The following is a 26,185-nucleotide window of genomic DNA, read 5'->3' as shown; positions in this document are numbered from 1 at the left end:
TAAAAAGAACAAATATATTCTGGTATAAGCTAGGGTTTTATTTTACAAACTCGATGAACATTTATAGAGCACTTCCCATGTACCAGACCCAGTGCTAACCATATCAAGATGTAAATGCCTAGATATATCAATATAAAAGTGACCTAGTCCCTGCTAGGGACTTCCCCACAGTTTCAGGGAAAGGCAATCTTAGTACAGCAACGGCTCTAGGCTTACTGGTATCACTAGTAATAAACAGTTCTGTTTAGAAGAGCAAAGTCAAGAAGCTGTGAGGTTGATCCAAAAAAAGAGAGGAACAAGTTCATCTGAGAATTAAAGTATGAGTCAGGTAGAATGGGAAGACAGCATAGTGAGCAACATGGAGGTATAAAATGATAGGGTAAGATGTGTTGGAAGTACTAACATCCTGGAATAAAGAATTGGTGGGGACACAGGCAGAATAGATCAACAAAGTCATTGTATGACATGAAACTAAGTTTGGGCTTTGTCCTTCAGGGAGTGGAAGACACTGAAAAAAACTTAAAACGGGAGCTTAACATAATCAGATTTCCATTTTAGAAAAATCAGTCTGTATACTATCTAATAGATGAATTTAATGATGGGGGCCAATGAGTGAAAGGAAATTGGAAGGCTGGAAGAATATCTAAGGAGATAACTGAAATATCCCAGGATAGAGACAATAAGCTCTTTACAGACAGGATGGATAAAAGAAGCTAATGAAATATGGTAGAAGATAGAATTTCCAGGAATTCATGACCAATAGAATATAAGGAGTGAGAGAGAGGAAGGCATTTAAGATGGACTTCTAGGATTCTGTTACTTGGATGACCTAATGAATGATGCTATTACAGAGTGGGAAATTCTACAGGAGAAGCAGATTTTTTAACTAAAACAAAAACAGAGTGCATGTTCTGTATGTTGTATGCTCTTCACAATAATCAGTTGCTAAGGGATGCTATGTGGTTTTTTAGTCTTAGCATACACAAATGTAACTAACTATGAAAGACAAACAGTTTGCATCAGTGAGAAGAAAAAGGAAGGTATTTGTTTATAAAACTTCCGAGATAATTAACACTTGTGGACGACAGTCACTCAGGGTGTCCCTGGAGGACAAAGAAGAGCATCTAAAATGCTCATGGCCAGGAATCCAATGCATTTCCCCAAACAGAGCTTCCTTTCCTACTCAAAGTGCAGTCTGCCTGGGGTTTATTTTCTTTAAGTACTTCCTCAGTAGGGATCTTATAATCTTTGGTTTAAAAAAAAAATTATGAAAATTACGTCCTTTTACTATTTTAATAACGAGTTACATTTAATATTGTTTTAAGACAATAAAAAGAAATTTATGATTCTCATCTGATTTTCAGGCCATAGACCTCGTGTCTGAGGAAGGCTGCAAGAAACTATGGCCTATTAAGCATGGAATCTGTAAAACTAAACATACTAATTAATAACAAAAATATGTAACTTTCATTGGCAACATTAAGTCTGGAATTTTCTTCCAAGAAAATGAACAAGATGTAGTAGCTCTTTTTTTCTAAAATTGGTCTTCAAAGTAAAAATGTTAGTTAGAATTCTAGTTGAGATTTAATGTTAAAATTTATTTAGTTAATAAGAAGTCTTCTTTCCTCATGCTATTTTTTTCCAGGTGTTTTCAAGCGGCCCTTTGAAGAAGCAATAAATTATTTGATCTCTCATTTGTTGAAAAGAATCTTATAATTGGATAAATTACTGACTTGTGACCATTACACATGACCCGAGGCTAAAGTTCAGTATCTTCTCCTTCTCAGCTGATTCTACTTCTTCAGCTGGTCGGGGCTCATATTTATTGCTACTGAATATGTGACATTCCTAGAATTATTAATGGATACCCAACTGTGCCAAGAACAAATTACCAGTTCATGCAGCTACAAAATTATTGAACTGATGAGATCGCATGAACTTGCTAATCCCTTGCCCAGAGGCATGACCCACTGAAATGAGGCTCCCTCAGCAAAATGTCTGTGTTTCTAAACAACACTGAAAAGAGAGAAGAAGAGAAAGGAACATAGGTGCCAAAATTGTAGTAGTGAGGAAGCTGTTGATCTTCTCAGGACCAAGACCCACTTCTGCACGTCGGCTGCACCAGGGAGTGACTGACTGGACAAGATCTGAGACTCAGAACCATGGAGCTAAGCTTGAGGGTTATGATGACCATGTCACAGTGATTGACAAGTGCCTTGATACACGACCTGGGAAATTATTTTAGCCCTACTCTCATCTTGTAACTTGAAGTTCTACTATCACTGAAGATAAATATTAATGGATTTGAGTAGTAGAATTATACAGTGTAAGAACTGAAAGAGTTTTATATTCATTTTTTTAATATGACCTTTTGAGCAAAATCCCTAACAAAAGTCCACCACGCAATAGGGGTAAGAGTTAAAGTGGGCTAGGGGGACCAGGAGCTGTGCCTTTTTGTTACTTCTTGCATCCCGTCCACAAGCCCCTGTAACAATCTGGGCTCCATGGTGCACAGTTTAAAAACTCCTCATGTACAGATGAGGAAACTGATCTTTATGTCAGGGATTGCTTATTCGAAAGGCACAGAAACCCACTCAAAGTCACTAACAGGGGAGAAATATTGATAACATAAGGAGGGACAGTGATATAACACACAGGGAAAGTGAATGACATCTTCCCAGGCCTAGAGCTGGAATCCCACGAGACAGAATCTAAGTGTATCCACGTGTTCTGTTTCTGCAGACAGATATGATGAGGCTGTGAACTTCAAAGTGGGTTCCTTCTTATTTTCTCAAATTTGGCAACTAGGCCCACAGCTGAGAATCAAAAGTGCTAAATGGTCTTCATTCTAATTTCAGAGAACAACCAGCTGTGGGGTCACACAGGGTATGCTGGGAGGTGCTTTTCAGAGGAACTAAAGCTACAAACACTCACTAGCTCACTACCAACACATATAAAAGAGGACCAAGTGGGGGCTGATGGTCTCCTTTGGTCCGGGAAGTGTAGCATTTATAAAGAGCAACTATGCCCACATCATAGCTCACTTCACCTGAGCACAGATTCAACTCTTCACCTATTCTACATCCTCACTGAAAAAGATAGATTTGGCTGACAAAAAACATACAACTACTACACTGACCAGCTTCACTTTAAATTTATGAACACAAATGTTAAGTGAACTCTCAGCACTGGCTAACCTTTGTTTATTTCCACAGTAAGTTTGTTTTACCTCTTGTTAAAACTGCTATGTTATATCTTCCCCCTGTGCAAATCAGTAGTAACCCCTCCTACACTCAACTAGTAAAATTTCCTTAGGAAATATGTGTAATCAAAAGAGAACTGTCTCATCTTCTCAACAACAAATCTATCTATTAATGTACATGCATCTGGTACCCTTATCCTCTGCTTATTATAACAACAACAACAACAACAAAAAGCTGTCTCCACCTCTAAGGCCAACTCTTCTGTTTCAGCACTGAATCCCATTACTTTTCTACTCAAAGAGCTTTGCTCTTAAATTGTATGCATCTTTCCTGCGTCATCAATTTACCCCTCTCCTGCTGTATTTTTCCCATTAATATACAAGTATTAAAAAATAAAATAGTTTGAGCTAATGTTCCCCTCTAATTATTGGCCTATTTCTCTTCAACCCTTTAAAACAAAATTCCTCAAAATATTTGCCTACTTTGATATTAATCTATTCAGCTTTCTTTCAGTTAGTATTTGCATGGCATATATTTTCCCTTTCTATTACTTTCAATCTTTCTGTTTTCTTATATTTTTAGATGTGTCTTTTGAGAGAACACATAGTTGTTGTTTTTTAACTCAGTTTGGCAATCTTTGCTTTTAATTTTTTAAAATTTTTTAAATTGATTTATTTTTATTATAGTGATATTGGTTAATGAAATCCAGTAAGTTTCAGGTGTACAATTCAACAAAAGGTGTGTGTGTGTGTGTGTATTGCATTTTGTGTGTGTGTGTGTGTGTATGTGTATATATATATATCTTGCATTGTGTGCTCACCACACAATCTTTGCTTTTAATAACAGCATTTAGACCATGTATATTAAATTTAATTTTTGACATATTTGGACTCCATTCTACTATCTTACTGTTTGCTTTCTATTTTCCTGCCAGTTCTATATTTATTATTTATTTATTATATCGTCTCTTTCAAATTGATTGAGATTATTTACCATTCCAGTTTCTTTCTCTATGTTATAGATTTTTTACTACTTTTAGAAGTTACTCTAGAGATTACATCATCATTGATTTAGCAAAGTCTGATATTAATTGACACTTTTTCCTCCTCATATACAATGTAAGAAACTTAGACCCTTTTAACTTCCATTAACCCTCTCTTGACATTGTTGTCATGTATTTTAATTCTATATACATTAAGACATAACATGAATTATAACTACTGTTTTATACAATCATTTAGATTTATACACATTTACCCTTTTTGTTACTCTTTGTTTTTTCCTGCTTCCATTTGGTTTCATTTTCCCACTACCTGAAAAAAAAAAAATCTTTAGTGTTCCTTTGAGTTCATGCCTGCTGGCAAAAAATTTTTTTCACAAGTTTCTGGTGTGAAAATGTCTTAATTTCATCTTCATTATGTAAGGAAATATTTTTGATGTTTAGAAATCTAGATTGGCAGTTATTTTCTACAAGAACTTTGTAAGAAGTTCTACTGTTTCTGATGAAAAGAGAAATTTCTAAGAGTTAGTTTTTTAGGATTCCAACTCTAACTCTGGTGGAGAGCGACTGACTCTCCCCTGGACATACTCTGGATTACAAATTTGTCCTGTTAGTCTCTCGAGGTTGTTAAAAGTTCTGTTCAGTTTCTTAACCTCTCAACTACCTCTTCTCCTAATGAAAAAGTAGACCTCAGTGCTGGGTTAACCTCTCTGGGTTTCCTTCATCTTCCAAAACTTACTATTCTTCATCGTTTTATTAGCTCTCCAATACCTTCAGGCAGGGAGTTTTTGAGTCTTGCTGTTCCAGTTTTTCTCAGGAGTGGCACATATAACTTAGGCAAGCATTACCAGAAGAGGAAACTCCTGCAGACAGTTGACTGTGTTCACATCCCTGTGCCTTCTTCACCCATTTTCTCTCTTCTATTCTGAACAGCTTTATCCTTCACCATTCGACTGCATCCTCTCTTGTCAAGATCACCAAGAGATTAAGTTTCAGTATTCACCTTACTTGCTCATCCAGTAACATTTGACAAGTTTGATTACTCCCTTTCTTGAAACATTTTTTTGCTTGACTTCTGGGAAATGATATTCTCCAATATGCCTTTCGTTTCTTTTGATGGCTCCTCTTCCTTTTCCTGTCATCTTAATATTAGTAAGTTTAACTCCTTGACCCCCTTCTCTTCTCTATCTACACCCACAATGTAGGTGATCTCCTTGAGACTTATGGACTTAAATATAAAACATCAAAACTATGTTGATGAGTCCCAAATTTATATTTTATTGCTAGACTTGACCTTTCATCTGATTTCTAGCTTATTACATCCATTTACATATTGTCTATGGCTACTTTTGCACTAAAACTATTTTTAAATAGCTGCAAAAGAGACTTTAAAGCCCACAAAGCCTGTAATATTTACTACCTGGCCCTTTGCAGAAAAAGCTCAATAATCCTTAGTTTAAATTGACACCTTTATACATATTTCCTTCCCACTCAAATGCCACTGAAATTAGAGTAAAGTTATGCCCAAAGAAAGATCCATAACAGACTGAAAAACAGTAGAAGGTGGCATTGGTGGACCAGGAAACCTGAGAAATTTTCAGTACACAGAAAGTATTTTGTGCTCACTTAGGCAGCATATATACTAAAATTGGAACGATATAGAGAAGATTAGCGTGGCCCCTGTTTAAGGATGACACACAAATTTGTGAAGCGTTCCACATTAAAAAAAAAAAAAGTATTTTTGGGGGAAGCAGATAAGATCAGATCAACAGATAAACAAGTAGGAAAAACTTCAACACAGAATCCAAATAAAAGCTATATATATGAGTTTTATGCTCCAAGCTAACCAAACCAAATTAGTCCTGGAGAAGTCATTGGATGAGTCATTAAAGGAGCAGTAGGAAGATCTGGCCGGTGACCCTTTCACCCAAAGATCTGAACAGTTGCCTGCAGGTTTCATTTATAAACAAAACTAAAACTCTTTGGGAAAGGCTCCTGGCTTCAGTGCTCAGGCCTGAGAAGCAGAGTTCAGCAAGATTTTTATAGTGACAGCTGAGGACAGAAAGAAAAGGTCATCCTGACTCGAGCACTTGCCACCAGGACAAAATGTCATGTCAAAGTTTCTAGAGTGGGAGTTCTGGAATCAAAGACTCCCAGAGTAGCTTCTGGGACTTGGAAGCAGGACATTGTACAAGGAAAGGATGGGAAGCCCACTTTTACTCAGTGGACAAGCTACTTACTCACTGCAATAGATTAAATTGTATCCCTCAAAAAGATATATTGACATTCTAACCCCTAGTACCCCAAAATGTAACCTTATTTAGAAATAGGTCATTGCTGATGTAATTAGTTAAGATGGAGCAAAGTGGGCCCTTAATCCAATATGCCTGGTGTCCTTATAAGAAGAGGAGAGAGAAATACAGAGGAAAAAACCATGTGAAGACACAGAGGCACACAGACACAGAGGGAAGTTGACCACAGGAAGCCAGAGGCAGAGGTTGGAGCCAAACAATGCCTGGGGCTGCCAGAAGCTGGAAAAAGCAAAGAAGGATCCTCTCCTAACGGCTACAGAGATTGCCTGGCCTTGTCAACACCTTGATTTTGAACATTTAGCCTCCAAAACTGTGAAAGAATATATTTCTATTGTTTAAAGCCATCCAGTTTAGGGTATTTTGTTAGGCAGCCCTAGGAAACTCATACACCAGCCCGCACATTCCACTGTGCTGCTTCTTTGTCACCAGGAGAACATGCATTAACAGACAAGTAAACAGAGATTCTCATTTGGTCAAAGAAACAGACCTCCCAACAATAAGAAAAACAATTATCACCAAATGTTTGAGGAAAACGTACACCATTAGAAAGGACCAACTGATTCAAATAATAAAACAACTAAAACCTACGGAAAATTAATAGAGGAAAATTAACAGAATAAGACCTTAAAATAAGTATAACTAATATATTGGAAGAGATTTGATAAGATACTACATTTATTAGCAAAAATATGACTGCTATAAAAAAGAAACAATTGGAGTTCTTGGGACTTAAAATTATAATTGTCAAAAATTTAAAAACTATGCTGTATAACACAATATCATATATTTATTAAGTTGGAAAAAATGTGCACAGAAGACAAGAAAACATCCTAAGGCATACAAGAACATGTGCAGATTTAAACATGTATTTCAAACATCTTAAACAGAAACAATGATAGGGAGAATGAAAATGCAAATCAGGAATGAACTTTTAAAAAAATAAATGAGTGAAAAAAGCCTCTTACGTGGACAAATGACAATATTGTGCTATGAACTAAGGTGTTATAATTAAGCCAACTCTTTACAATCAGGATTTAAAGGGGGAAGAATTAATATTAATGGAGGAAATGAATTCCAGAATAGATATAGCTAAAGGTTAACTTCAGAACCAAAAAAACTAAACTGAGGAATTCTCCCAGAATGCAGTGCAAAAAGAAAAATTCATAAAATGAAAAAAGTTAAAGAAAACTTAAGTAACATGGAAAAGAGGTCCAGGTGATTTCAAATACCTCTCACATAAGTTTCAGAAAGATGGAATGGAAGTCATTACATGAGATAATAAATAATAAAAGAAAATTTCTTGGAGCTAGAGAGACACTAGATTTTAGATGAAAGGGCTCCCTATGATGAATTAGGGGAGTGAGGAAGGACAGAACCCCATACCTATACTACCTCCGTGAAATTTCAGGCCACCAAAGATAGATAAAATCTCAAAAACTTCCATAGAGAAAAGACAGACTATTTATCTTAGGAAAGAGTATCTAGATTCTAAGTAATTGAGGAGAGAGTAGGTGGTTTGCACATTCTCAAAATTTGGCTCTAGAAAAAAGCTAAGCAGTAGATGGTTTTGCTAGAAGGTATGTCATTAATAATGAGCTAAGAATACTAAAATTATCGCTCTCCTCATAAAGCCTCATGTTCTGACAGGAGTGAGGCAATTATAATTCTAGTCCCCACTATAAATGAACTGGTGCCAAATGTTAATATACCTTCACTCAACTTTTCATATATAATTGTTCTCACATTTATCTCTCATACGAAGCAGAGTTTGTAAGAGCACATTCTAATGTCTAACATACTCACAATCCAAAATAATTTTTGTAAACTCTATGTAGCATAAATTCATATCTTAAACCCCCCATGAAGTCCCACTTTACAGATGATACTGAGGCAAGGAGAGGAGACTGGTCCAGAGTCACACACTTGTAGGTGGCAGGACAAGATCTGAGACCCAGAGCTCATGACTTTGCACTGTGTCATGCTGAAAACTTAGCCCTAATCCTTCTATATTCTTGTGTTTGGTCTCTTTTGTGATGAGGGATGTGCATTTGTGCCTTTAGAAGGGCTGGTAAAGAGCCTAGAGACTCAAAACAAAGCAAATCTCTCATCCTTGCAGAAATCTTCAGTCTCAACTTAAAAAGCTCACCCATCAGAGGCAGTAAATCTGAGGTTGCTTCAGGTTACCAGAAGGGTGAGGTACAATAGTGCTGGGAAAACAGTCACTTGAAAACCCACAACCAGGTTGTTCAATGACTACTAATAAATACTTTGTGGTACAATTTTTCCTTCTATTGAAACAAAAGGCCACAAACTGACATCTCCATTAGTCACCACCATGACTTCCCAACACATCTCAGTTATGGGATCCCTGGACTTTTTAAAGCAATAAAAAGTGAATAAAATTTAAGCAATAACTAGCAATAATTCCTCTTCAAAAGCATCTTCAGAGTAATTATTAAGATCTCATGGACTAGTCAAGATAGTGATTGATATATGTTTCCAAATTAAGAGATACCATTTCTTCCTTTTAAAAAATTGTTCTTTAATCTACCAATAAAATCTAACATGAAATTTATTAAATATTATTTTAAAAACTCGAAATTCAAATACAAAAAAAATAGCCAATCAATGACTAAGTTTTAATACCTACTAAAGCTCCCTAAATCTGTATTACATAGGCTTTAGAATAATGCATTGTCTTTATCTACACAAGGCAAATCTAGTCTTTCTGAATTTCTTTACAGCCAACTGTTTTTTAAAAAGGCAACTTTTTACCTTCCTTTTCTTATCTCTATTAGTCAATCCCAAATCACATTTCCTTCTTTATAAAAGTCCTTTGAAAACTATTTTTGTTTTTTCCAGAGAATAAGAGAGAAATTATGACTAATTCATAAGAGGTCAGTGAAAACCAAAATTATTTTAGATTTTCATTACATTTGTGTAATATCACGAGTAAAGGAAGAATGGCTTTCCAGCCAACTTTCTGGAATGAAAATGTGAGTGGGAAATACACCAAGCCTGTATAGTTGAACAATTCCAAGATAGAATTCTCTTTTTTCCTTAGCAACCAAATGCTTAATTTTCAACATATAATTTTAAACTAAGGCAACCAGATTTGCAACATGAAACTGGAATTTTATTATTAAATTACATTGGTATGCTGCACAAGTTATATCAAGAGAAATAGCAAAATATTTTTAAAACAATCTTACAATGAATCTTCTCCCTGAGCTGACTATAGAAAAAGAACACTTTGTTCACTGAAGGCTGAGCTAAATTTGTTCCATAAAAGCTGGTGAGATTTATTTCTCATTTCTAAGGGGATAAAGGAAAAAGTATGCTCATTGTCTTGAAGAAAATCAAGAATACTGCCAAATTCTGCCTCCTGATTTGGCATTCTGCCTTTATCCTGAAAGATAATATCTTCTAGATTACAATAGTTTATCGTAAGAAGAACTGTCAGCAAAAGAAAAGAGGTTGGAGTGAGGGACAGAGGGAAAAAACCAGCCTCATGAAAGGAAAATTATGAAGCCAATTGACCTACAATACTGTCTTGGCTTGCATATACTTAAACAAACAGAATGTTAAAAAATCAAATAGCTCCTTTAGTCAGATGCAGTGTGGTTAGAAATGGCTGACTGGGAATTCCCCTGCTTTCCTCAATCGATGTGAGTGAATGTTGCATCAGCTTGGTCTTTTTGACATTCTCAGATGGCAAGAAAACCTTAACTTGTTCATTGTATTTCCAATGATGAAAATCTCTGCTGTACGGTTTTGGAAAATCACTAAATAAGTTGTCAATGCTTTTGCTAATCCCTTCACACTTGCCAAAACAAATATTTTTTAAGAAAGGCTCTATTTTTTTCATTAAAATATTCAGCTGGCTGTAGAAAAAGTTAACAGTAAATCCCTAGGGCAGTTATCTACCAAATCATGCGAGCAGATGAGATTTTTCCTGACTTGAAAGAAAAAAGTACTCAGCAAATCTAAGGTATGGGGTGAAGGGAAGGAGAAAGAGCCAAGAATATCTGATGGACCTGTTTTCTTTACGTTGTCCCAGTTCCTTGTCTGCTGTGTTGCAGAAATCCTATTGAATATCAAGATTCGGCTTCTCATGAATGAAACAATAGAGAAGCATGCTAACTTTGCCAAATGCCTTTTAAATGTTCACAGAACTTTACAAAGATTCGATGAAAAAGCATTAAAAAGTAACTTTTATAATTGTATTATTAAAAATATTTTTAACTATTACCAAAGAAATTTAGTGATGCTGAATAGAAAATACTTAGGATTTGCTATTTATGTTTATGACCTAAAAGGAAATTTTACCGATTGTCTAGTCTAACTTCCTCATTCTACATTTCTATTTTGTTTTCTAAAAAAAAAAAAAAGCCAATATTTTGTTTGCCTCATGACTATGTTAAAGAAAAGGAAGAATTTTTTTTAGAAACATGGAATTGATGATAACTTTTTTTATTTAAAAAAATGAAATTTAAGGAAAAATGAGATTTAAGTATATGGTGCAATATAGGAAATACTTACAGGGCATAAAATCATTTCTAATGGAAAGAAGTCACCAGGTTTGACAGTTTTCTAAGTCATCTTTTGGTTTTCTCTGTTTTTTGGGGGTTTTTTTTTCCTGAGTATTTTGTGAGATGCCCAATATTAAACAGCATAGAATCAAGTAAAAGTGGAGCTGAAGTATTTTTAAAGTTGAGAGATGGGCGTGACCATGAGTCCGCTGATTCTATAGCCAGCCTGTCTATTAAACTAGATATGCTCCAGTGAAGATCATAATTTATCTGAGGCAACAAGTAAGAAACAAGGAGAAAACAGTTAAGAGATCTGTGATAGGAGAGATTATGGCTGTTGCCACTATTTGCTTTAGTATTCCTTCTTTTGAGTGTGTGTGCATGCATGTGTGTGTGCGTGTGTGTGTGTAAAACAACTAGTAGAAATCAAGTCACTTACTTGGAAGTGATTGTAAATGCTATATTATTATAATAAGTCCAGTCTTCAACATCTTCAAGGAATCATAGAGACAGAAAACTCACTTTTTCGTGAGACAGTCTACTTCATTTCTATGAATACCAGCCATTGCTCCTAATATTGCTTATCCAGACTCTCAACATAAAAATAAATTCCTATCTTTTCCCTTCCCGATATTGTTACATCTGTTAACGATATAGCCATTTTGTCAAATTCAAACCCTTTGTCTTTCCTTCCATCTAAAAATCCAATTACCAAGTCTTATTAATCCCATTTTGTAATCTTAACTTCTATCCCTATCCAGTTTCATATTATCATTTATAACATACCATCACTTCTGCTGTATACTACTTATTCATCATATAGATCAACCCTAATACAATATGGAAGGAGATTTTACAAGGGATAAATATCCAGAGGGAATATTGAGGACTATCTTGGAGGCTGCCTTCCATACAATGTGACAGGAAAGATGACTACTGACAATGTTAGAATCCCTGAAGAAGAATACCTTTCCTGATAGATCTAGCTGAAAAAGTTCTAGAGCTAACACAAATTGGCTCAGTTTGGATCAGGGGTCCCCAACCCCCAGGCTTCAGACCAGTACAGGTCCATGGCCTATTAGGAACAGGGCCACACAGCAGGAGGTGAGCCACGGACTTGCCAGTGAAGCTTCATCTGTATTTGCAGCTGCTCCCCAGCGTTAGCATCACCGCCTCAGATCATCAGGCATTGGATTCTCATAGGAGCACCTGTCCCTGGTGCCAAAAAGGTTGGAGACTACTGGTTTAGATCATGTGCCCTTCTGTGAACCAATAATTATGACCAGAGGAATGGACTCCTTTAATTGAGCATGTGCCTAGCAGTGGCTCTTGAAGGGGAACACTGTCATCTCCACCTGAACCACTGGATGAGAAAGGAGAGAATGCTGAACAAAAATATTACACATGTCCTCTGTTCTACCTTACACTTCAACTGCTTTATTAATCTACTAAACATCCTTGCATTACCTGGTCTCTGCTTTCATTTTCAAATGGTACATGGCTAACAAATTAATCTTCCCAAAACTCAACTTGGATCAAGTTTTTTCTTTCTCAAAATCTTGCCCAAATAGCTCTTCACTGCTTACAAAATAAGTACTTAGTCCTTAACCTGGCATTCACACTCCCCCACAATCTGACTCCAGACTCCTTTTCTAATCTAATCTACAATTTCATCTCTCTGAAAAATCAATGTACTCATTCACCTCCCTAAATAGCGTTGACTCCATAACCTGGTTCATACTGTTCACATTCTTTACTCTCCAAGAATGTTTTTTACTCTCTTCCCTTATTCAAAGTCCCCGCTTTCTTCAAGCACAATTTACTTTCATAGCTCTGTATAGTTATCCCAACTCAAAGGAACTCTTCTCCTCTCGCATGATAATATTTTTGTTGTATCATTCTTTGATAACTATGATACACTGCTTCATTCTACTATGAATTCATATTTCAATAAATGGCACATATTATCTACCTGTAGCTACCTATCCAGATTGCAAACTTTTTAAAAGCAAGAAGTTTGCAATTATATTTATTATGCCTTGTATTCCTTTTCATTCCAAGTAATGCTTAGCTTGCAGTTAATAAACATTTGTTTATTTGATTTTGATTGTATGCCTCTAGATAATTTATAGATATAAATGTCTTTAATCCAGTTTAGGAATTCTACTTTCTGATCAATATACACATTGAAGGAAATTGCCAACTTTCCACTGAATTGTTAGTCACTGTACAGTGACACTCATATTTTTTAATTTCTTCAACACACTAGCTTTGACCAAACTCTATACCAGAGAAAGGGCTGTTCAGTAATTAGAAAGGTACTCCAATTCTAAAAAGATGTGTACTTTCTACTACATATCTTCAGAAAATTAAATGTGACTTTCAATGAATTGAATTGCTGAAGCAATAATCTAGATGGTTTTAGCCAACAGTTGAATACTATGATGTCAAACTAGCTATCTACAATGATTAGGTATACCATATACTGCTTTATTACTTTTAAACGAAACTGTTTAGACAAAGCACAGTCTATGTAAATTACTTCTAAGAATCTATCTGAAAGAATTTGGCTGTTTATGTCTTTGGCCATGAGTTTTGGCTTGCAGTCTCTATTTTGGCTTCTTGGTAGAAACATATACACTTACCATCCTGCCAGCAAAGATATCTCACCAAATTAAATCTGTACGATTTCATCAAGAAAGGACAGGAGCTCTCCCAGTTAGACTTGGCATGTACTCTAAATGAAATTAACCTACCCACCATTATATCCTTACTAAATATCTACTAAGACACTGATTTAGATATTGTGGGTAAACACTGGTAGGTGTTGCAAATATAAAAGTCATCCAAAGGTTACTTAGAAAGCTTAGGAATACAAAATAGTATACATGCTCTACGTCATAATAAATACCATACATAATTAGAGAAGAGAGAGTTTTGTGTGGGCTGGGAGAACTCAAGAAAGGTTTCACTTAGGAAAGGACCTAACCAGTGCATCACTTAATAGAGGCAGGTCATTTAGTAGAGTCCCACCAGGAGACAGGACTGCAAATGATATGTTCTAAGCCAATAAGATGTAAAAAGAGAGCTTACAGAGGACATGGTAAGTAAAAGAAGGTGGGTAATTTGAAAATACACTGAAAAATAGTTTTTAATAGTCTGCGTTTTATCCTATAGACAATGGAGATTTTTGAAAGTTTTAGAGCACCTGCAAAATAGTGTTTTAATATCAAAATGAGAAATAATTAAATCACTAAAATAATTTTTGAAGAAAAAAGACGATTAAAAACAATCATTTTTTAAAATCACAGATAGCTTATAAAAGAATCAATAAAGCTCAATAACAACATTATAAGTAGGAAGCAAGAATTCAAACATCATACTGGTTGAACCTACTATTACTATTACTAAAAAAGTAATAATATTATATAACTGAAATAACTCAGCACTTTCATTCACATTTAGTGCTTTTTCCCTTCACTCTAAAACAATTCGTATTCATTGTTTAGCAAAATTTCTTAGAAATTTTAATCGTGTAAAATATAACTGGAAATTTGCTAAGAAAGAAAACTATAAGTAAAAATTTTAAAGCTGTTGTGATATAAAAGGGATACAAAAATCTTTGTTCTAAAATTTAGATACTTTATTTTTAGTGAGAACTTCATGCAAAACCTACTTACAGAACTTTCAATGTGTTTAAATCAAACTTTTAACTAGTTTATCAGTTTATAGCACTTTAGATGCATCAATTGAGAAGAGTTTTACTGTTAGATGCTGGCATATTAACGGCAACAGAAAGTTAAAGCTCATGTCGAGAGTAGAGACCACAAAGAAAAAAAGAAAAAAAACTACACGCACCAGTTGGAGTATTGAAGCAAATACCTACTTACATTTAAAATTATTGTAATTATAACAAAGTAATTTACATTCATAATGACACTGTGTAATGAAGAAAACAGAAAATTACTTAGCATTTAATCTGTTAAAAAAGGCCTTGAGAGATTACTATCAAGAATAATTTTTTAAATAACTTTTGGACTTAAAAGGATTTTAAGCAATTTAAATAATTCCATTAATTAGAAAGAAATGATAAACTGACGATAATAATTAACTTGAGAAAGTTGTCTATTATAAAATTTTTTAAGTTGGAAAGATATGAAAATTAAATAATAAGGTAATATAAAATAAATGAAAGTTACAATTACATTAAAAGTCAATACGATCCTAATTAAGACCTGTAGAAACATCTGGAACAGAGGAACGCAGGCAAAGAGGTCACTATTTTAACAAGTTTTTAACATTATTCTGCAGAACGTCACCACACTTATAAGGAGTGCTTATTATTGAATCAAAATAGCTTTTTAGCAAAAAATTAAAACATAAGTTGAAATTTTATGGGTACGAAATAATTGAAGGATATTATAAAATCATTATACCTCTTAAGTTTCATTACAGCTAGAAATCCAGGTTAACAATAGTCAGACAGGAAAAAAAGGATTTAAAAAGTTGGCCATGAGATGAGAAATGCTAACTGAATTGTTTATGGCACTTGTTTTATGTGTTGTGGCTCTGAACAGTTAATTTTTCCTGCCTAGACTCTTCCTCATTCAGTGATTCTGCATTCTGGTATTTAACCATTCCCAATGTAGTTCATGAACTCTTAAGAAAGATGACCTTTTCTCCAGCCATAGGAATGGACTCTGGATCAAATTACACCTGAAGCTCTTTTTACTATTGGATCTTTCAATTATGAAAGTCAACGTATTTCTTTTATTTTTAAGTCATCTTAATTTGATTTTTATTACATTATCAAATATTTTAAAATATATTTATATAATGGATATAAAATATGTATATGTATCACAATTAATATAATGATAATAAAATGAACCCTTATGTAGCAGACATCCAGCTTAAAAAATAAAATATTGGTATCTCAGAGACTCCTAAGTACTTTTCTTTATTAGAGCTGGCTACTGCCCTTTCTAATTTGTATAGCTTTTATTTTTGGATAGTAATCACTTGCTTACACATAAAGCAAATATCTTTTTTACAAGGTGACTAGTATTTTTCAGTGCCTCTATCCAAGATTATTGAAGATCTTTATGTTCATTTGAATATTCTTTAATACCTTTTTTCCATATGATTAACTGCTTATTACTGGCATATAGATATATAAGTAACTTTTGTATATTAATGTTTTTATCTAATAATCTTGCTAAATTCTCTTATTAAATCCCATACTTTATCTGTAGACTCTTGAGTTTTCTACATAGTCATTTTATTTACAAACAATGACTATTTTGTTTCCTCCTTTTTAACCATTATACCTATCTCTTCTTCTTTCCTTATTACATGAGCTAGGACGATAGGTACGATTTTGAACAGTGATGGTGATAGCAAACATCTTTGTCCTGTTCCTTATTTAAAGATATGCTTCCAACATTACTTTGGGAAATGCTGCAGGGTTTTTGTGCAGACCTGATAGCAGGTTAAAAAAATTCCCTTTTATTCTCAGTTTACTAAGAGTTTTTTTCATGAATAGAGATATGCAGGATGCTTTTTCTGCATCTGCTGAGATGATCACAAAATTTTCTTCTTTGAACTGTTACTATAGTGAATTATATTTATTAATATATTTTCTAATGTTAAACCACCTACCAGTCTTATAATAAACTTAACCATGATGTATTATCTTTTTTCAAAATTGCTTGATTCAGTTTGTTCATCTTTTTGCATTGATATTAAAAAACGAAATTATATTATTTTTGTCTAATTTTGGTTTCAAGGTTATATTCATCAAATGAATTGAGAATCATTCTTTCTTGTTCTGTTTTCCAAAATAGTTTGTGTTAATTTGGACTGGTCTATTCTTTGAATGTTTGAATTACTGGCCAGTAAAACCTCCTTTGTTTTTACTTTATGGAAAGATTTTAATTAGAGATTCAATTTCTCAAAAAAATGTATTAAAATTGCTTACTGTGGGGTAGGTTTTTAAAAATCTCCTCATGGTTCTGTGATATTATGTTTCAAGGCTATATTATTAGAGGCATACAGATTTAGAATTATTTTATCTTCTTGGTGAACTAAATATTTTATCATGATGGAATGTCTTTCTTAAAGTCATTTTGTCTGGTAGTAATATATTTAGGTCATATTTCTTTTACTCGATATTTGCCTGGTAAATTCTCTTTTGAATTTTTGATTTTTAGTTGTTCTGTGTTCTTGTGTTTTACGTCTGACTCTTGTAAATAGTATAAATATTTGTTTCAATTAGTCTGAAATTTTTGCCTTCTGACTGGAAAGTTTACTCCATACACAGTTGTATATTTAGATATATTTACACCTTCTGATTATGTGCTTTCTATTTGTCTCATTTTTCATGCCTTTTTCTCTTTTCCCAAATTTCCTTTCTTCTTCATTCTTACTCTCAGCAGGCAATCTTGTTTCCCATTTCACTGAGAAAAAAAAAGAAGCAGTCAGAGGACTTCCAGAGGTTCATCCGTGGTATCTCACCACTTCATTGCATCTGGACCCAACTACAGCGCCTATTCCCCTAACAATGACTATCCCTTCTCACTTTCTTAATGATCTTGCTCTAGCAATTCTCCACTCTGTATTCTGCATCAAAATTTATTCTTCATGGGATCTTTCTCATAAGCATAGGTATATCATTTTTTTCCATCTTACAATAATCCTGTTTCTGGGCCCTATTTCCTCCTCTGGCTACCACTCCATTTCTCTTCTTCATTTTACAACTAAGTTTTTAAGAAGAGTTGTCTATCCTTTCTGTTGTCATCAGTTTCTGTTCTCCCATTCTCTGAACCAACTCCCATGAGATAAGTTACTGATGACATTCACATTTTAAATCTTGCTCTCACTTTTCGTCCTACTCGATCACACAAAAGCACCTGATTACTCCCCTTTCCTTAAAATATTCTTTTCACTTGGCTTCCAGGAAACAACAATCTCACTCTTTCTCTTACCCCATTAGTAGTATCATAATCTCCTTTTTTAAAAAAATTCCTTATCTCTCTTACCACCAAACATCGGAATGTTCCAAAGCTCAATCTTTGGAATTCTTTTCTTAGTAACTATTCTTATTCCATTGATGATTTCGTGATTTAAATATTTTATATGCCAATAACTTTAAAATTAATATTGCTCGGCCAGAGCTGCCTGAACCCCAGACTCACATAAGAAACCAAACTCCTCACTTGTCATCTCTAATGTAACATTCCCCAGACAGACTCCTAATCTTTCCCCCTTCCAATTCTGATCTAGGCACCATCTCCCTCTTCTCCCTGAATGGTGACTCCATTGCTCCTGTTGGCCAGGCCTAAACCTAAGCATTATCCTTGATTCCTTTCTTTTTTCAAATCTACACCCAACCGGCCATCAGGTTCTGTTGGCTCTATCTTTAGAATATATCAAGAACCCTACATTTCTTCCAACTCCATCCTACAACCCTTGTCTATACTACCATCATCTCTCGCCTGGATTATTACAATAGCCCCCTAACTAGTTTCCCAGCTTCGATCCTCGTCTCTCTTCAGTCTATTTTCAACACTGTATTCACAGCTAGTTTGTTAAAATATAAATCTGATCCTATCAGGCCTATTTAAAAAGTTCCAAGGCTTCTTATCTCACTCATTATAAAAACTAAATTCCTTACATTAGCCTTAAAGACCTGAACAATCTAGGTCAACCTACATCCCCACATCCCACCCTTTCTTCAAGATATATCTCACCTCACTTCTTGCTGCTAGTCTCAGAATGCTCCCACCAAGCAGGCCTGCTCTCTGGATATGGTTCCTATCAGTCCTTGGGGGCTTTCCACTTGATTTCCCCACTATTGGGACACTTTTCCCCGGCTGTCTGCATGGCTCACTCTTTTACTTTTAAAATGTCACCTTAGAAGCCTTTACTGACCACACTTCCGATTTCTCTTTCTTACTTTATTTTTCCTATAGCACATATTATCAGACATACTCCATACCTTTTTTATGTAGCTTATTTATTGTCTGTCTTCTCCTAGTAGAATTAGCACCTCACCTTTAGCACTTTGGTGCAAATTAGAGAAAGATTCATGTATGTGTGTAATTGCCTGCACACACGCACACACACATGCACAATCTACCCATCCATGCACAGGGTTTGGTTAGCAACTATCTATGCGCAAAGAAAAAAGCATGGGTGGGAGCCGAGTATAGGATGAATTCTACTCACCTCTACCCAGGATTCCTCCCCCATTCAACTCCTCAGCTAGGCGTCTTTGGGCAGAACACAGTCACATACAATTGACAGCCCAAAGTAGACGACTTCATGAAGGCAGGAGTCTGTTCTGGTCCATGTGTCTGCAGCCCCTTAGAGGGTGGCAAAAAACACTCAATAAATATTTGTAGAATAAATTAATAGTTTGAAAAAATTACAAAAAGTAAAAGATATTAATTACTGTTTTAAAATAAAACATGGATCTTCTTAACTAAATGACATAATCTTGGAAAATATGGCCTCAAAACATTAATGATGCTCATAAAATGAGTAAATTTACTGCTATAAAATAATCTAGGCATTAAGATAATAAGGGCCAGTACATACATTGAATATTGGAAAATCTGGGAATTGCTTAATTATATAATTGCATAATAAAAATAAGAACAGAAAAAATCTTGTCCTTGACATTTGTAAGCCAATGGCCTAGGTTTTATTTTTTGCCTTGACAAAGTTGCACTGCTGATTTTAAAGAGGGAAAATCTTTAGTGATTTGCTTAAAGAGGGAAATACTTGACTGCTAAAAATTAACAAACAGGCAAAGAATAAAGGGATTATAGAATACCTGTACATGGTATCTGTCTTAGGGTCTCTGTTAATTAAAGTTTTATTTCCTCTTTATTAAAATGTTCATTAAATTCTTTTGCCCATTTATTGGAGCCTAAACTTTTACTTCTCTTCTGAATTTGCGTGATCCTCTATAATTTTTAAGACATTAATCTTTTAAATTTACAGCAAACATTTTTGTTCAGTTTATGTTTTAAAAAAACATAAACTTTAAATTTCATTTACTCAAAATTATAAATCTTTATCTTTGGAATTGTTTCTATCTATTCAGACTGAAAAAGTCCTTTCTCCACTAGAAATATGACAAATATTTATTTCTGCTTTTTCTAATTTTATCGGGTGACTGATAAATTTTAAAACATTAACCTAAATAGAATTTATTTGAGTGAATTATAGGGAATTAAGCATTATAAAGCGCTCTATTATTTATAAGCACTAGGATCAATTCCTATAACTTTTGTATAAAAATAAATGGCAGTCACTTCTCAGAGACAGTTGGATTTAGAGTCATAAAATTCTAACATTTTAAAAAATGTTTTAATTTTATTTAAATGTGTTTTAAAATAAATGAACTGTTAAATATAATTTTAAAAATAAGAGATTAAAAGACTCAATTTAATATATTTTCCATTCATAATCCTCTCTGATCCCTTTCTGTTTAAAGAAATAGCATTTGTTTTGTTTCTTAAAGCTAGTTTAATTTGTTGAGTATTAACAACAGGATTTGCAGTGTTGGAGATGATTCAATTTTTCTCCGGAAACTACACCTTAAACCAGGCATCAAACATGATGAAATGATATAAAACCATGAAACAGCGATTGGTCATTTGCATATCTTCTTTGGAGAAATGTATATTCAAACCCTTTGACCATTTTATAATTGGGTTGTCTTTTTATTGTTCAGCTGTAACAGTTCTCTCATTAAGGTTTGACAGGGTGATACTGCTAGGCACCAATGCAATGATAAAGGCAGAAACCATGGGCTCTGAAATTGCATGGTTGTATTAAGTTATAAGATGGTCATCTATAAAATCCATAATCAAATCTGTTTATACTGAAATTTTTAAGATTATTATTTTTTTAAAAATACACATTTTAAATATTTGATAGAGAATTGATACCAGAAATACCCTCTTCACTTATTATCTCAAAGAATAATTTGTTCAAAGAGGTTAAAGCAGTGTTCGTTATAGTAAAAGAATCAGAAAATGCATTTTCTTAAAGTTTAGTGTTAAGAAAACTTCACTATACCAATATTATGGGCTATATATATATAGTGATTAAGAATTATACACATCTGGCCCAGGGCGACAAATGGATATATGTTTATGAAACAATGTTAAGTACACAATATTTGTTTTGCCCAGATGTACATTCATATATTTTAATAGATTTATAAATGTTTCTATGTCATTTTGTCCAGACAAAATCTATAAAAATATTTATTGTTATAAATGTTGAAATACATGAATGTATTTATGTTTCTGTATTGTTTCTCTTCAGATAAAATCTATTCAAACAGTTTATATGTATATTTATAAATCTATTAAAATATATGAATGTACATTGACAAACATAAGAGAATGTTAACATAATTTTGTTTATTGGAATCTCTGGTTTCAGAACATCAGTGTTTTATAAAAATGGTTCTATTTTATTAATAAGCATTGCTCACAAAGCTTCAGTGCTCAAAATAAACTTGAGAATTCCTTAGGAATAGGTTAAGTAAATATCTTTACTGCAGGAATTCTCAGAGCCTGTAATCTATTAATACACATTGTAAATCTCTAAAATAATCTCTATTATTTATCTCAAACTCTATTTTCATCATGATTTACACTTATTTTACTTGTGCACACAAATCTTTAATCTTATTTGCATTTGTTTACTAATTTATCTTCCCAGCCAAACTATAAATTCTATCAGAATGGTAAGTATATCCAGGTTCTTCACCATTATTCCTAGTGACCAGGTCAGGGCACACATCAGGAGCTCAATCAATATTTTTATAGTAAATGAATTATTGGAGGAGCATCTGGATGGACTAGCGCTTGAAGTTATATACTTTGGGAACTACCACTCTCAAGTTATTCAACTGTAGAATAATTTCAAAGAAGAAATTGTGTTAACACCTCTAGGCCACTAGAAATCCATTAATTATTGCTGCACTTAATTGGAATCAATTACTACTTCAGAGAACTGAAGAGATTTCTCAGAGAGCACATCATGACCTGAGAAAATCTTGTGAAATCATTTTTATACTCTGAAACATCAATTGAAAAGCAGCAGTAAAAACTATAGTTACCATGGGATGAGCTGAAAGGAATCACGCTTTGCGTCAATACTAACAGTTTTTTGGAACACATTTCACTATGTGAGATTTTCCACCAAGTATATTTTCTTATTTTAATAGTAAAGTATGAAAGGCAGATATTCCTTTTGGAAAATGCAAATTATTGACTCATTGATTCTCTTTTAGGATAAGTGATTTCACATATTGCTTGATTTTATTTTACTTTTTTGGATAACCAGAAGACCGCTTTAAAAATATTTAAAATATGTGGCTTATCTACATATTTTATACAATTTATGGCTCTGGGATAGGTAGAAAATGGTATATCTTGTAATATATCTTTGTGAAAGTTATATAGGTTTTTTTTTAAAAAAAAAGCTACACACTTTCATTAACTACTAAGATTCATGAATGTCCTCCAATTGTCCTCCAGAAATGCCATGGGGGGAAAAAAACGTTAATTTCATTATTTGAGAGTAGTGTTGAAGTGAAATAATAAAAATTGATATAAAATTTATTTTCCAGTTACCAAAATGAAAGAATTTTACCAGATGTCAATGCCCCACACCCTGATACATCACAAGCTTCGCTTATGCCTAAACTTTAAACCTTAATAATATTTGGCGGTGGGGGAGGGAACACATGTCAAGTCAAACAAAGAATGTATTTTCAAAGCAGCATTTGCAAAGGTTAATCTGTGTATGGACTTTAGAGGGGAAAGTGCAGTGTTCAGCGATCGGTCCAAGACCCCCTTGTTGGATTTTTCCCTGGTTAATAAACCACCGGGAGAGATAATTTTTAAACTTCATTTGCTGAAATGAGAATTCACTAAAGTATGAAAAAAATCCTCAAATTTAAGAAATTTTGGTAAATTGATTTTATATCTGAGAATAAAGATCTCTTGCTTCTTCTACTGACATCTTCTACACAAAAAATAAGATACTGACTACTTGGTAATCTGCAGGGAGAAATTTCACAGAATCCCAGAGCCAAAGAGGTGCTCTTACAGCTCAGAGACCTCCTAAATACCCAAGGCTATTATGGCCCAGGGAGTTTAAGAGGCTTTCGCTGGAACGCAGGTCTCCTAATTCCAGGCATAACCTTCTTTTCGCCAACACCAAAGCTCGCATGGCACCAGGTAGAGTGAAGGTCAAGGTCAACAGACTGATTTCCAGTCCACCAGCTGTAAGGATCTTCCTATACGAGGGACTTTTAAGCTGTGGTTCGCAAAAGGGCATTTCTGAACATTTTATTATAAAAACACAATTCAGCCAAAAGATGGTTTGGGTGGGTGGTTAGAGGTGAGAGAAAGAACACGTTCAGGAGAAACAGCGCAGTTTCTTTGGAGACTTGGCAGGAACTGAGAGTGGGGAAGAGGGAATAAGGGTGGTGGGGCGTAATAAAAAGAAAAGTCGAGACGGGAAAGCCGACCACAAAGTACAAAAGCAGTAGATAAGTGGGCTTGATCTTTCTAGAGCTGTTTCAAAAAGAATCCTAGGGGAGCCCTGCACGGGGGCGCAGGCGTGGGGCTGATGCTCAGCTGCTCCCAGTTAGGGGCGAGCTGAAAACTGGAGCCGCGCGGCGGGCTCTCGCCGCTGCACTGCTCGCCCACCTTGGCGCTCAGCGTCCTCCCAGACTCTCCCCCACGCCCTGCTCTGACCTCTCCCAACTCGGTGGCTCCTCCCTGCGCCCCCACCGCTCTCCCGCCTCGCCCGCCGGCCTCCCCGCGCGTAGCCCCCAGCGGCGCGTCCCCGCGAGCCGGCCTCTGCGCGCCTCCCTCCCTCCGCTTCCTCTCCCGCTCGACGCGAGCCAGTCTCGGGAGGCGGGGAAGCAGCCGGAGCGCGGCCGCCACGGCAGCCACCCTGCAGCTGCCGGTCGGAAGCGCAGTCCCTAGGCCCCGGAGCCCGAGCTGTCCCTGGGGAGTCGGCGCCGCTCGCGGAGAGCTGCTTGGCTGGCCCCTGTCCGGCGCGGAGGGCGCGGAGGTGAGCGGGTCGGGAAAGGGCGCGAGACGAGCCGGGGGCGGCGCAGTCGAGGGTCAAGATGCAGGCGGCGCCACGCGCAGCATGCATCCTCCAGGGATTCCGCGCCCTCTGCGGGCGTCCGCCCTGAGCTGGCGGGGTTCCTGATCTCCTGGCACCTTGAGGGAAGGGCGGGAAAGGCTGTCTGTTCCACCGATTCCGACCCCTACTCCTGCTGGTCATCCCGGAGCTCCCAGGTAGTCCTGAGATTGGGCCCAGGAGTGAAGAGGCCAGGAGAGACATCGTCCCAGATAGGATGTGCCCCAGAGGGAAAGGACGGGCAGATTACCTCAGCCTCCTCCATAGTCCGCTTACCTTTAAGGGTAGATGCAGCGCATTTCATTGAAGATCACGCAGCACTGCTTTGCGAACAGGGAAGTATTTCTAGTAGTCATTTTGTTTATTACCTCGTTAAGTGACCGTGGTGCGTTTAGGCCATTAACTACAATGAGACAAAGTAATTGGCTTCGTCTCTTAGTGTCCTAAATTATGTTTGAGCTTTGTGTTCAGCCTCCGCCAAAACTTGTTGAAAATTATGCCCTAAAAATCTTGCTCTTAAAATAGGGCAGAGATATAAAGAGAATTTTTGTCGAGAGATTTCCATTTATTATCTTCCTCACCCTTTGGAGAAAAATGGTGTCAGTTGTTACTCCTCAGACAGTTCAGTTTTAGATGGAAAAACTTATTACAGGCCTTGATTAATGATCACTCACCACTATAGGTGAAATTGGGAGAAATAGAAATCGAACTCCTGCCCCTACCCCCACCCTCATGACTTTGATTTGATTATAGTCTAGTTAACGGCCCCACTTACTGGGAACCTTTTTAGTTCTTTCCAACCCCTCCTCCTCGCCCTACACCCTCCCCACCCCATCTCTCACCCCACACACACTATTTACACCTTTATTATTTCTTCGTTGTGATGATCTTCACTTTTTCCCTTCTCTAAGGCTATGTATTTTTTACTCTGCATCTCTCCTGTTGTTTCAAAGCTTAAAAGCTATTTACAAAAGAAAAATATCCATCCTAGATATTTTGCAGAGTATTTAGAAACAGTTTGCAGTTTCTTTTAGCTAGTTAGTCTTTTGGGGAGTGAGGGAATTAAACAATATCAACAATGATAACTTGAGCTAATCATGCAAAAAGGAAATGAAAAGCTGTATCCAAGTCGCTTTTTATTATACTGGTGCCATGGAAAATATACTTGTAGTTAATGAGCATAATTATATTTTAATACTGAAAAAGCACAGATGAAGGTTAGCAGATGTTTAAAGTAAGGATCATAAATGAGTTAGAAAAATGAGAAAGAAGGCACACCAAAAATTTGAAAGACTAGGACTACAGGACATAATCAGGACATCAGGAAATGCACTGATTCTTTGCTTGGCCAGTTACCATGACATTGACATAACCGTGACATTGACATATCACTTACCCCCTTTGTGCCCACAGGTCTTGATCAGGAAAAAGAGAGATCTTACCTAGAGGCCTATTATATCTCTTTCGGTCCTGACATTTTCCGATGCATTCAACAACAAAGAATATTTATTGCATTCTTATTTATGCACTGATTCTTTGCTTGGCCAGTTACCATGACATTGACATAACTGTGACATTGACATATCACTCACCCCCTTTGGGCCCACAGGTCTTGATCAGGAAAAAGAGAGATCTTACCTAGAGACCTATTATATCTCTTTCGGTCCTGACATTTTCCGATGCATTCAACAACAAAGAATATTTATTGCATTCTTATTTACTATGTACCAGGCATTGTGGAGGCAGTGATGGACAAGACAAATCTGGTTCTGCCTTCAAGAAGCTTTTTGTCTGGTGGGGAAAACAGTAATGAGTGAAGAAACAATTACATAAGATAATTACAAAGGAAACTTAACAAGACCTGAAAGAAAAACAAAACAAAACTGGAATGAATCATTCTATGGAAGAGACATAACAGCATGTGCAGAGTTCCCAAGATGGGAAAGA

General features: G+C 35.6%; 1 protein-coding gene, 1 long non-coding RNA gene and 1 other non-coding gene across 6 annotated transcripts in view; 2 read left to right on the top strand and 1 right to left on the bottom strand.

Moving 5' to 3' along the window:
- Positions 1–5,821: 5,821 nt before the first annotated feature.
- On the top strand, positions 5,822–5,928 carry LOC120615313 (U6 spliceosomal RNA). Its single transcript, XR_005656227.1, has one exon. It is a non-coding gene; the product is annotated as a U6 spliceosomal RNA (small nuclear RNA).
- Positions 5,929–15,176: 9,248 nt separating this feature from the next.
- Positions 15,177–25,076, bottom strand: LOC120615059 (uncharacterized). The gene is made up of 3 exons (XR_005656190.1): positions 24,515–25,076; positions 19,277–19,413; positions 15,177–17,505 (listed from the first exon to the last, which is right to left on the bottom strand). It is a non-coding gene; the product is annotated as an uncharacterized LOC120615059 (long non-coding RNA).
- Positions 24,024–26,185, top strand: part of STEAP2 (STEAP2 metalloreductase) — a 26,034-nt gene continuing 23,872 nt past the window's right edge. For 2 of the 4 annotated variants that reach the window (XM_039878158.1, XM_039878159.1), the window contains exon 1: positions 24,024–24,163. The gene's annotated coding sequence lies outside the window, so the exon portion shown is untranslated. The remainder of the gene's footprint in view (positions 24,164–26,185) is intronic. The other 2 variants (XM_039878161.1, XM_039878160.1) reach the window with 2 other exon arrangements.

This window comes from Pteropus medius, unplaced genomic scaffold (genome assembly GCF_902729225.1).
Source record: "Pteropus medius unplaced genomic scaffold, Ma_sr-lr_union100, whole genome shotgun sequence".
Lineage (NCBI taxonomy): Eukaryota > Metazoa > Chordata > Mammalia > Chiroptera > Pteropodidae > Pteropus > Pteropus medius.
The sequence above is the reverse complement of the archived record's forward strand: the minus strand, read 5'-3'. Positions and strand labels throughout refer to the sequence as shown.